Below are 12,454 nucleotides of genomic sequence, written 5' to 3'. Positions count from 1 at the left end.
CGCTATAACTATAGTAATCTTACATGGAATGGGGTGCGGAGATGGAATGTTCTCGTATTATATAGGAACCCCCCCATACTGGTATCATATAGAGGAAACCACTGTAATACAGAGTGTTCTACCAGAGGGCGCTATAACTATAGTAATCCTACATGTAATGGGGGGCGGAGATGGAATGTTCTCGTATTATATAGGAAGCCCACATACTGGTATCATATAGAGGAAACCACTGTAATACAGAGTGTTCTACCAGAGGGCGCTATAACTATAGTAATCCTACATGTAATGGGGGGCGGAGATGGAATGTTCTCGTATTATATAGGAAGCCCACATACTGGTATCATATAGAGGAAACCACTGTAATACAGAGTGTTCTACCAGAGGGCGCTATAACTATAGTATTCCTACATGGAATGGGGTGCGGAGATGGAACATTCTCGTATTATATAAGAACCCCCCATACTGGTATCATATAGAGGAAACCACTGTAATACAGATTGTTCTACCAGAGGGCGCTATAACTATAGTAATAATACATGGAATGGGGTGCGGAGATGGAATGTTCTCGTATTATATAGGAACCCCACATACTGGTATCATATAGAGGAAACCACTGTAATACAGATTGTTCTACCAGAGGGCGCTATAACTATAGTAATCCTACATGTAATGGGGTGCGGAGATGGAAGGTCCTCGTATTATATAGGAACCCCACATACTGGTATCATATAGAGGAAACCACTGTAATACAGATTGTTCTACCAGGGGGCGCTATAACTATAGTAATCCTACATGTAATGGGGGCTGAGATGGAATGTTCTCGTATTATATAGGAACCCCCCCCCCCATACTGGTATCATATAGAGGAAACCACTGTAATACAGAGTGTTCTACCAGAGGGCGCTATAACTATAGTAATCCTACATGGAATGGGGTGCGGAGATGGAAGGTCCTCGTATTATATAGGAACCCCCCATACTGGTATCATATAGAGGAAACCACTGTAATACAGATTGTTCTACCAGGGGGCGCTATTACTATAGTAATCCTACATGGAATGGGGTGCGGAGATGGAAGGTTCTCGTATTATATAGGAACCCCCCATACTGGTATCATATAGAGGAAACCACTGTAATACAGAGTGTTCTACCAGGGGGCGCTATAACTATAGTAATCCTACCTGTAATGGGGTGCTGAGATGGAAGGTTCTCGTATTATATAGGAACCCCCCCCCCATACTGGTATCATATAGAGGAAACCACTGTAATACAGATTGTTCTACCAGAGGGCGCTATAACTATAGTAATCCTACATGGAATGGGGTGCGGAGATGGAATGTTCTCGTATTATATAGGAACCCCCCCATACTGGTATCATATAGAGGAAACCACTGTAATACAGATTGTTCTACCAGGGGGCGCTATAACTATAGTAATCCTACATGTAATGGGGTGCGGAGATGGAATGTTCTCGTATTATATAGGAACCCCACATACTGGTATCATATAGAGGAAACCACTGTAATACAGAGTGTTCTACCAGGGGGCGCTATAACTATAGTAATCCTACATGGAATGGGGTGCGGAGATGGAAGGTTCTCGTATTATATAGGAACCCCCCCCATACTGGTATCATATAGAGGAAACCACTGTAATACAGAGTGTTCAACCAGAGGGCGCTATAACTATAGTAATCCTACATGGAATGGGGTGCGGAGATGGAAGGTTCTCGTACTATATAGGAACCCCACATACTGGTATCATATAGAGGAAACCACTGTAATACAGATTGTTCTACTAGAGGGCGCTATAACTATAGTAATCCTACTTGTAATGGGGTGCGGAGATGGAAGGTTCTCGTATTATATAGGAACCCCCCATACTGGTATCATATAGAGGAAACCACTGTAATACAGAGTGTTCTACCAGAGGGCGCTATAACTATAGTAATCCTACATGGAATGGGGGCTGAGATGGAAGGTTCTCGTATTATATAGGAACCCCCCCATACTGGTATCATATAGAGGAAACCACTGTAATACAGAGTGTTCTACCAGAGGGCGCTATACCTATAGTAATCCTACATGGAATGGGGTGCGGAGATGGAATGTTCTCGTATTATATAGGAACCCCCCCATACTGGTATCATATAGAGGAAACCACTGTAATACAGAGTGTTCTACCAGAGGGCGCTATAACTATAGTAATCCTACCTGTAATGGGGTGCTGAGATGGAAGGTTCTCGTACTATATAGGAACCCCCCCATACTGGTATCATATAGAGGAAACCACTGTAATACAGATTGTTCTACCAGGGGACGCTATAACTATAGTAATCCTACTTGTAATGGGGTGCGGAGATGGAATGTTCTCGTATTATATAGGAACCCCCCATACTGGTATCATATAGAGGAAACCACTGTAATACAGATTGTTCTACCAGAGGGCGCTATAACTATAGTAATCCTACATGGAATGGGGTGCGGAGATGGAATGTTCTCGTATTATATAGGAACCCCCCCATACTGGTATCATATAGAGGAAACCACTGTAATACAGATTGTTCTACCAGAGGGCGCTATAACTATAGTAATCATACATGGAATGGGGTGCGGAGATGGAAGGTTCTCGTATTATATAGGAACCCCCCATACTGGTATCATATAGAGGAAACCACTGTAATACAGAGTGTTCTACCAGGGGGCGCTATAACTATAGTAATCCTACATGGAATGGGGTGCGGAGATGGAATGTTCTCGTATTATATAGGAACCCCACATACTGGTATCATATAGAGGAAACCACTGTAATACAGAGTGTTCTACCAGGGGGCGCTATAACTATAGTAATCCTACATGGAATGGGGTGCGGAGATGGAATGTTCTCGTATTATATAGGAAGCCCACATACTGGTATCATATAGAGGAAACCACTGTAATACAGATTGTTCTACCAGGGGGCGCTATAACTATAGTAATCCTACATGGAATGGGGTGCGGAGATGGAATGTTCTCGTATTATATAGGAAGCCCACATACTGGTATCATATAGAGGAAACCACTGTAATACAGATTGTTCTACCAGGGGGCGCTATAACTATAGTAATCCTACATGGAATGGGGTGCGGAGATGGAAGGTTCTCGTATTATATAGGAACCCCACATACTGGTATCATATAGAGGAAACCACTGTAATACAGAGTGTTCTACCAGAGGGCGCTATAACTATAGTAATCCTACATGTAATGGGGTGCTGAGATGGAATGTTCTCGTATTATATAGGAACCCCCCATACTGGTATCATATAGAGGAAACCGCTGTAATACAGATTGTTCTACCAGAGGGCGCTGTAACTATAGTAATCCTACATGGAATGGGGGCTGAGATGGAATGTTCTCGTATTATATAGGAACCCTCCCATACTGGTATCATATAGAGGAAACCACTGTAATACAGATTGTTCTACCAGAGGGCGCTATAACTATAGTAATCTTACATGGAATGGGGTGCAGAGATGGAATGTTCTCGTATTATATAGGAACCCCCCCATACTGGTATCATATAGAGGAAACCACTGTAATACAGAGTGTTCTACCAGAGGGCGCTATAACTATAGTAATCCTACATGGAATGGGGTGCGGAGATGGAATGTTCTCGTATTATATAGGAACCCCACATACTGGTATCATATAGAGGAAACCACTGTAATACAGAGTGTTCTACCAGGGGGCGCTATAACCATAGTAATCCTACATGGAATGGGGTGCGGAGATGGAACATTCTCGTATTATACAAGAACCCCCCATACTGGTATCATATAGAGGAAACCACTGTAATACAGATTGTTCTACCAGAGGGCGCTATAACTATAGTAATCCTACATGTAATGGGGTGCGGAGATGGACTGTTCTCGTATTATATAGGAACCCCCCATACTGGTATCATATAGAGGAAACCACTGTAATACAGATTGTTCTACCAGAGGGCGCTATAACTATAGTAATCCTACATGTAATGGGGTGCGGAGATGGAAGGTTCTCGTATTATATAGGAACCCCCCATACTGGTATCATATAGAGGAAACCACTGTAATACAGAGTGTTCTACCAGGGGGCGCTATAACTATAGTAATCCTACCTGTAATGGGGTGCTGAGATGGAATGTTCTCGTATTATATAGGAACCCCCCCCATACTGGTATCATATAGAGGAAACCACTGTAATACAGAGTGTTCTACCAGAGGGCGCTATAACTATAGTAATCTTACATGGAATGGGGTGCGGAGATGGAATGTTCTCGTATTATATAGGAACCCCCCATACTGGTATCATATAGAGGAAACCACTGTAATACAGAGTGTTCTACCAGAGGGCGCTATAACTATAGTAATCCTACATGGAATGGGGTGCGGAGATGGAAGGTTCTCGTATTATATAGGAACCCCCCATACTGGTATCATATAGAGGAAACCACTGTAATACAGATTGTTCTACCAGGGGGCGCTATTACTATAGTAATCCTACATGTAATGGGGTGCTGAGATGGAATGTTCTCGTATTATATAGGAACCCCCCCCCCCCATACTGGTATCATATAGAGGAAACCACTGTAATACAGATTGTTCTACCAGAGGGCGCTATAACTATAGTAATCCTACATGGAATGGGGTGCGGAGATGGAAGGTTCTCGTATTATATAGGAACCCCACATACTGGTATCATATAGAGGAAACCACTGTAATACAGAGTGTTCTACCAGGGGGCGCTATAACTATAGTAATCCTACATGGAATGGGGTGCGGAGATGGAAGGTTCTCGTATTATATAGGAACCCCCCCCATACTGGTATCATATAGAGGAAAACACTGTAATACAGAGTGTTCTACCAGAGGGCGCTATAACTATAGTAATCTTACATGGAATGGGGTGCGGAGATGGAATGTTCTCGTATTATATAAGAACCCCCCATACTGGTATCATATAGAGGAAACCACTGTAATACAGAGTGTTCTACCAGAGGGCGCTATAACTATAGTAATCCTACATGTAATGGGGTGCGGAGATGGAAGGTTCTCGTATTATATAGGAACCCCACATACTGGTATCATATAGAGGAAACCACTGTAATACAGATTGTTCTACCAGGGGGCGCTATAACTATAGTAATAATACATGGAATGGGGTGCGGAGATGGAATGTTCTCGTATTATATAGGAACCCCACATACTGGTATCATATAGAGGAAACCACTGTAATACAGATTGTTCTACCAGGGGGCGCTATAACTATAGTAATCCTACATGTAATGGGGTGCGGAGATGGAATGTTCTCGTATTATATAGGAACCCCCCATACTGGTATCATATAGAGGAAACCACTGTAATACAGAGTGTTCTACCAGGGGGCGCTATAACTATAGTAATCCTACATGGAATGGGGTGCGGAGATGGAATGTTCTCGTATTATATAGGAACCCCACATACTGGTATCATATAGAGGAAACCACTGTAATACAGAGTGTTCTACCAGGGGGCGCTATAACTATAGTAATCCTACATGGAATGGGGTGCGGAGATGGAATGTTCTCGTATTATATAGGAACCCCCCCATACTGGTATCATATAGAGGAAACCACTGTAATACAGATTGTTCTACCAGGGGGCGCTATAACTATAGTAATTCTACATGTAATGGGGTGCAGAGATGGAATGTTCTCGTATTATATAGGAACCCCCCCCCATACTGGTATCATATAGAGGAAACCACTGTAATACAGATTGTTCTACCAGAGGGCGCTATAACTATAGTAATCCTACATGTAATGGGGTGCGGAGATGGAATGTTCTCGTATTATATAGGAACCCCCCCATACTGGCATCATATAGAGGAAACCACTGTAATACAGATTGTTCTACCAGGGGGCGCTATAACTATAGTAATAATACATGGAATGGGGTGCGGAGATGGAATGTTCTCGTATTATATAGGAACCCCACATACTGGTATCATATAGAGGAAACCACTGTAATACAGAATGTTCTACCAGAGGGCGCTATAACTATAGTAATCCTACATGTAATGGGGGCTGAGATGGAAGGTTCTCGTATCATATAGGAACCCCCCCCCATACTGGTATCATATAGAGGAAACCACTGTAATACAGATTGTTCTACCAGAGGGCGCTATAACTATAGTAATCCTACATGTAATGGGGGCTGAGATGGAAGGTTCTCGTATTATATAGGAACCCCCCATACTGGTATCATATAGAGGAAACCACTGTAATACAGATTGTTCTACCAGAGGACGCTATAACTATAGTAATCCTACATGGAATGGGGTGCGGAGATGGAAGGTTCTCGTATTATATAGGAACCCCCACATACTGGTATCATATAGAGGAAACCACTGTAATACAGAATGTTCTACCAGGGGGCGCTACAACTATAGTAATCCTACCTGTAATGGGGTGCTGAGATGGAAGGTTCTCGTATTATATAGGAACCCCCCATACTGGTATCATATAGAGGAAACCACTGTAATACAGATTGTTCTACCAGAGGACGCTATAACTATAGTAATCCTACATGGAATGGGGTGCGGAGATGGAAGGTTCTCGTATTATATAGGAACCCCCCATACTGGTATCATATAGAGGAAACCACTGTAATACAGATTGTTCTACCAGGGGGCGCTATAACTATAGTAATCCTACATGTAATGGGGTGCGGAGATGGAATGTTCTCGTACTATATAGGAACCCCCCCATACTGGTATCATATAGAGGAAACCACTGTAATACAGAGTGTTCTACCAGAGGGCGCTATAACTATAGTAATCCTACATGTAATGGGGTGCGGAGATGGAAGGTTCTCGTATTATATAGGAACCCCCCATACTGGTATCATATAGAGGAAACCACTGTAATACAGATTGTTCTACCAGAGGGCGCTATAACTATAGTAATCCTACATGGAATGGGGTGCGGAGATGGAAGGTTCTCGTATTATATAGGAACCCCCCATACTGGTATCATATAGAGGAAACCACTGTAATACAGAGTGTTCTACCAGAGGGCGCTATAACTATAGTAATCCTACATGTAATGGGGTGCGGAGATGGACTGTTCTCGTATTATATAGGAACCCCCCATACTGGTATCATATAGAGGAAACCACTGTAATACAGATTGTTCTACCAGGGGGCGCTATAACTATAGTAATAATACATGGAATGGGGTGCGGAGATGGAATGTTCTCGTATTATATAGGAACCCCACATACTGGTATCATATAGAGGAAACCACTGTAATACAGATTGTTCTACCAGGGGGGCGCTATAACTATAGTAATCCTACATGTAATGGGGGCTGAGATGGAATGTTCTCGTATTATATAGGAACCCCCCCCCCCCATACTGGTATCATATAGAGGAAACCACTGTAATACAGAGTGTTCTACCAGAGGGCGCTATAACTATAGTAATCCTACATGGAATGGGGTGCGGAGATGGAAGGTCCTCGTATTATATAGGAACCCCACATACTGGTATCATATAGAGGAAACCACTGTAATACAGATTGTTCTACCAGAGGGCGCTATAACTATAGTAATCCTACATGGAATGGGGTGCGGAGATGGAAGGTCCTCGTATTATATAGGAACCCCACATACTGGTATCATATAGAGGAAACCACTGTAATACAGATTGTTCTACCAGAGGGCGCTATAACTATAGTAATCCTACATGGAATGGGGTGCGGAGATGGAAGGTCCTCGTATTATATAGGAACCCCACATACTGGTATCATATAGGGGAAACCACTATAATACAGAGTGTTCTACCAGGGGGCGCTATAACTATAGTAATCCTACCTGTAATGGGGTGCTGAGATGGAAGGTTCTCGTATTATATAGGAACCCCCCCCCCCATACTGGTATCATATAGAGGAAACCACTGTAATACAGATTGTTCTACCAGAGGGCGCTATAACTATAGTAATCCTACATGGAATGGGGTGCGGAGATGGAATGTTCTCGTATTATATAGGAACCCCCCCATACTGGTATCATATAGAGGAAACCACTGTAATACAGATTGTTCTACCAGGGGGCGCTATAACTATAGTAATCCTACATGGAATGGGGTGCGGAGATGGAATGTTCTCGTATTATATAGGAACCCCACATACTGGTATCATATAGAGGAAACCACTGTAATACAGAGTGTTCTACCAGGGGGCGCTATAACTATAGTAATCCTACATGGAATGGGGTGCGGAGATGGAAGGTTCTCGTATTATATAGGAACCCCCCATACTGGTATCATATAGAGGAAACCACTGTAATACAGAGTGTTCTACCAGAGGGCGCTATAACTATAGTAATCCTACATGGAATGGGGTGCGGAGATGGAAGGTTCTCGTACTATATAGGAACCCCACATACTGGTATCATATAGAGGAAACCACTGTAATACAGATTGTTCTACTAGAGGGCGCTATAACTATAGTAATCCTACTTGTAATGGGGTGCTGAGATGGAATGTTCTCGTATTATATAGGAACCCCCCATACTGGTATCATATAGAGGAAACCACTGTAATACAGATTGTTCTATCCGGAGGGCGCTATAACTATAGTAATCCTACCTGTAATGGGGTGCGGAGATGGAATGTTCTCGTATTATATAGGAACCCCACATACTGGTATCATATAGAGGAAACCACTGTAATACAGAGTGTTCTACCAGAGGGCGCTATAACTATAGTAATCCTACATGGAATGGGGTGCGGAGATGGAATGTTCTCGTATTATATAGGAACCCCCCCATACTGGTATCATATAGAGGAAACCACTGTAATACAGAGTGTTCTACCAGAGGGCGCTATAACTATAGTAATCCTACATGTAATGGGGGGGCTGAGATGGAAGGTTCTCGTATTATATAGGAACCCCACATACTGGTATCATATAGAGGAAACCACTGTAATACAGAGTGTTCTACCAGGGGGCGCTATAACTATAGTAATCCTACCTGTAATGGGGTGCTGAGATGGAAGGTTCTCGTACTATATAGGAACCCCCCCATACTGGTATCATATAGAGGAAACCACTGTAATACAGATTGTTCTACCAGGGGACGCTATAACTATAGTAATCCTACTTGTAATGGGGTGCGGAGATGGAAGGTTCTCGTATTATATAGGAACCCCCCATACTGGTATCATATAGAGGAAACCACTGTAATACAGATTGTTCTACCAGAGGGCGCTATAACTATAGTAATCCTACATGGAATGGGGTGCGGAGATGGAATGTTCTCGTATTATATAGGAACCCCCCCATACTGGTATCATATAGAGGAAACCACTGTAATACAGATTGTTCTACCAGAGGGCGCTATAACTATAGTAATCATACATGGAATGGGGTGCGGAGATGGAAGGTTCTCGTATTATATAGGAACCCCCCATACTGGTATCATATAGAGGAAACCACTGTAATACAGAGTGTTCTACCAGGGGGCGCTATAACTATAGTAATTCTACATGGAATGGGGTGCGGAGATGGAATGTTCTCGTATTATATAGGAACCCCCCCATACTGGTATCATATAGAGGAAACCACTGTAATACAGATTGTTCTACCAGGGGGCGCTATAACTATAGTAATTCTACATGTAATGGGGTGCAGAGATGGAATGTTCTCGTATTATATAGGAACCCCACATACTGGTATCATATAGAGGAAACCACTGTAATACAGAGTGTTCTACCAGGGGGCGCTATAACTATAGTAATCCTACATGGAATGGGGTGCAGAGATGGAATGTTCTCGTATTATATAGGAACCCCCCATACTGGTATCATATAGAGGAAAACACTGTAATACAGAGTGTTCTACCAGAGGGCGCTATAACTATAGTAATCTTACATGGGAATGGGGTGCGGAGATGGAATGTTCTCGTATTATATAGGAACCCCCCCCATACTGGTATCATATAGAGGAAACCACTGTAATACAGAGTGTTCTACCAGAGGGCGCTATAACTATAGTAATCCTACATGTAATGGGGGGCGGAGATGGAATGTTCTCGTATTATATAGGAAGCCCACATACTGGTATCATATAGAGGAAACCACTGTAATACAGAGTGTTCTACCAGAGGGCGCTATAACTATAGTAATCCTACATGTAATGGGGGGCGGAGATGGAATGTTCTCGTATTATATAGGAAGCCCACATACTGGTATCATATAGAGGAAACCACTGTAATACAGAGTGTTCTACCAGAGGGCGCTATAACTATAGTATTCCTACATGGAATGGGGTGCGGAGATGGAACATTCTCGTATTATATAAGAACCCCCCATACTGGTATCATATAGAGGAAACCACTGTAATACAGATTGTTCTACCAGAGGGCGCTATAACTATAGTAATAATACATGGAATGGGGTGCGGAGATGGAATGTTCTCGTATTATATAGGAACCCCACATACTGGTATCATATAGAGGAAACCACTGTAATACAGATTGTTCTACCAGAGGGCGCTATAACTATAGTAATCCTACATGTAATGGGGTGCGGAGATGGAAGGTCCTCGTATTATATAGGAACCCCACATACTGGTATCATATAGAGGAAACCACTGTAATACAGATTGTTCTACCAGGGGGCGCTATAACTATAGTAATCCTACATGTAATGGGGGCTGAGATGGAATGTTCTCGTATTATATAGGAACCCCCCCCCCCATACTGGTATCATATAGAGGAAACCACTGTAATACAGAGTGTTCTACCAGAGGGCGCTATAACTATAGTAATCCTACATGGAATGGGGTGCGGAGATGGAAGGTCCTCGTATTATATAGGAACCCCACATACTGGTATCATATAGAGGAAACCACTGTAATACAGATTGTTCTACCAGAGGGCGCTATAACTATAGTAATCCTACATGGAATGGGGTGCGGAGATGGAAGGTCCTCGTATTATATAGGAACCCCACATACTGGTATCATATAGGGGAAACCACTATAATACAGAGTGTTCTACCAGGGGGCGCTATAACTATAGTAATCCTACATGGAATGGGGTGCGGAGATGGAAGGTTCTCGTATTATATAGGAACCCCCCATACTGGTATCATATAGAGGAAACCACTGTAATACAGATTGTTCTACCAGGGGGCGCTATTACTATAGTAATCCTACATGGAATGGGGTGCGGAGATGGAAGGTTCTCGTATTATATAGGAACCCCCCATACTGGTATCATATAGAGGAAACCACTGTAATACAGAGTGTTCTACCAGGGGGCGCTATAACTATAGTAATCCTACCTGTAATGGGGTGCTGAGATGGAAGGTTCTCGTATTATATAGGAACCCCCCCCCCATACTGGTATCATATAGAGGAAACCACTGTAATACAGATTGTTCTACCAGAGGGCGCTATAACTATAGTAATCCTACATGGAATGGGGTGCGGAGATGGAATGTTCTCGTATTATATAGGAACCCCCCCATACTGGTATCATATAGAGGAAACCACTGTAATACAGATTGTTCTACCAGGGGGCGCTATAACTATAGTAATCCTACATGTAATGGGGTGCGGAGATGGAATGTTCTCGTATTATATAGGAACCCCACATACTGGTATCATATAGAGGAAACCACTGTAATACAGAGTGTTCTACCAGGGGGCGCTATAACTATAGTAATCCTACATGGAATGGGGTGCGGAGATGGAAGGTTCTCGTATTATATAGGAACCCCCCCCATACTGGTATCATATAGAGGAAACCACTGTAATACAGAGTGTTCAACCAGAGGGCGCTATAACTATAGTAATCCTACATGGAATGGGGTGCGGAGATGGAAGGTTCTCGTACTATATAGGAACCCCACATACTGGTATCATATAGAGGAAACCACTGTAATACAGATTGTTCTACTAGAGGGCGCTATAACTATAGTAATCCTACTTGTAATGGGGTGCGGAGATGGAAGGTTCTCGTATTATATAGGAACCCCCCATACTGGTATCATATAGAGGAAACCACTGTAATACAGAGTGTTCTACCAGAGGGCGCTATAACTATAGTAATCCTACATGGAATGGGGGCTGAGATGGAAGGTTCTCGTATTATATAGGAACCCCCCCATACTGGTATCATATAGAGGAAACCACTGTAATACAGAGTGTTCTACCAGAGGGCGCTATACCTATAGTAATCCTACATGGAATGGGGTGCGGAGATGGAATGTTCTCGTATTATATAGGAACCCCCCCATACTGGTATCATATAGAGGAAACCACTGTAATACAGAGTGTTCTACCAGAGGGCGCTATAACTATAGTAATCCTACCTGTAATGGGGTGCTGAGATGGAAGGTTCTCGTACTATATAGGAACCCCCCCATACTGGTATCATATAGAGGAAAC

This window comes from Leptodactylus fuscus, chromosome 10 (genome assembly GCF_031893055.1).
Source record: "Leptodactylus fuscus isolate aLepFus1 chromosome 10, aLepFus1.hap2, whole genome shotgun sequence".
NCBI classification, from domain to species: domain Eukaryota; kingdom Metazoa; phylum Chordata; class Amphibia; order Anura; family Leptodactylidae; genus Leptodactylus; species Leptodactylus fuscus.
Note: the sequence above shows the minus strand (reverse complement) of the source record.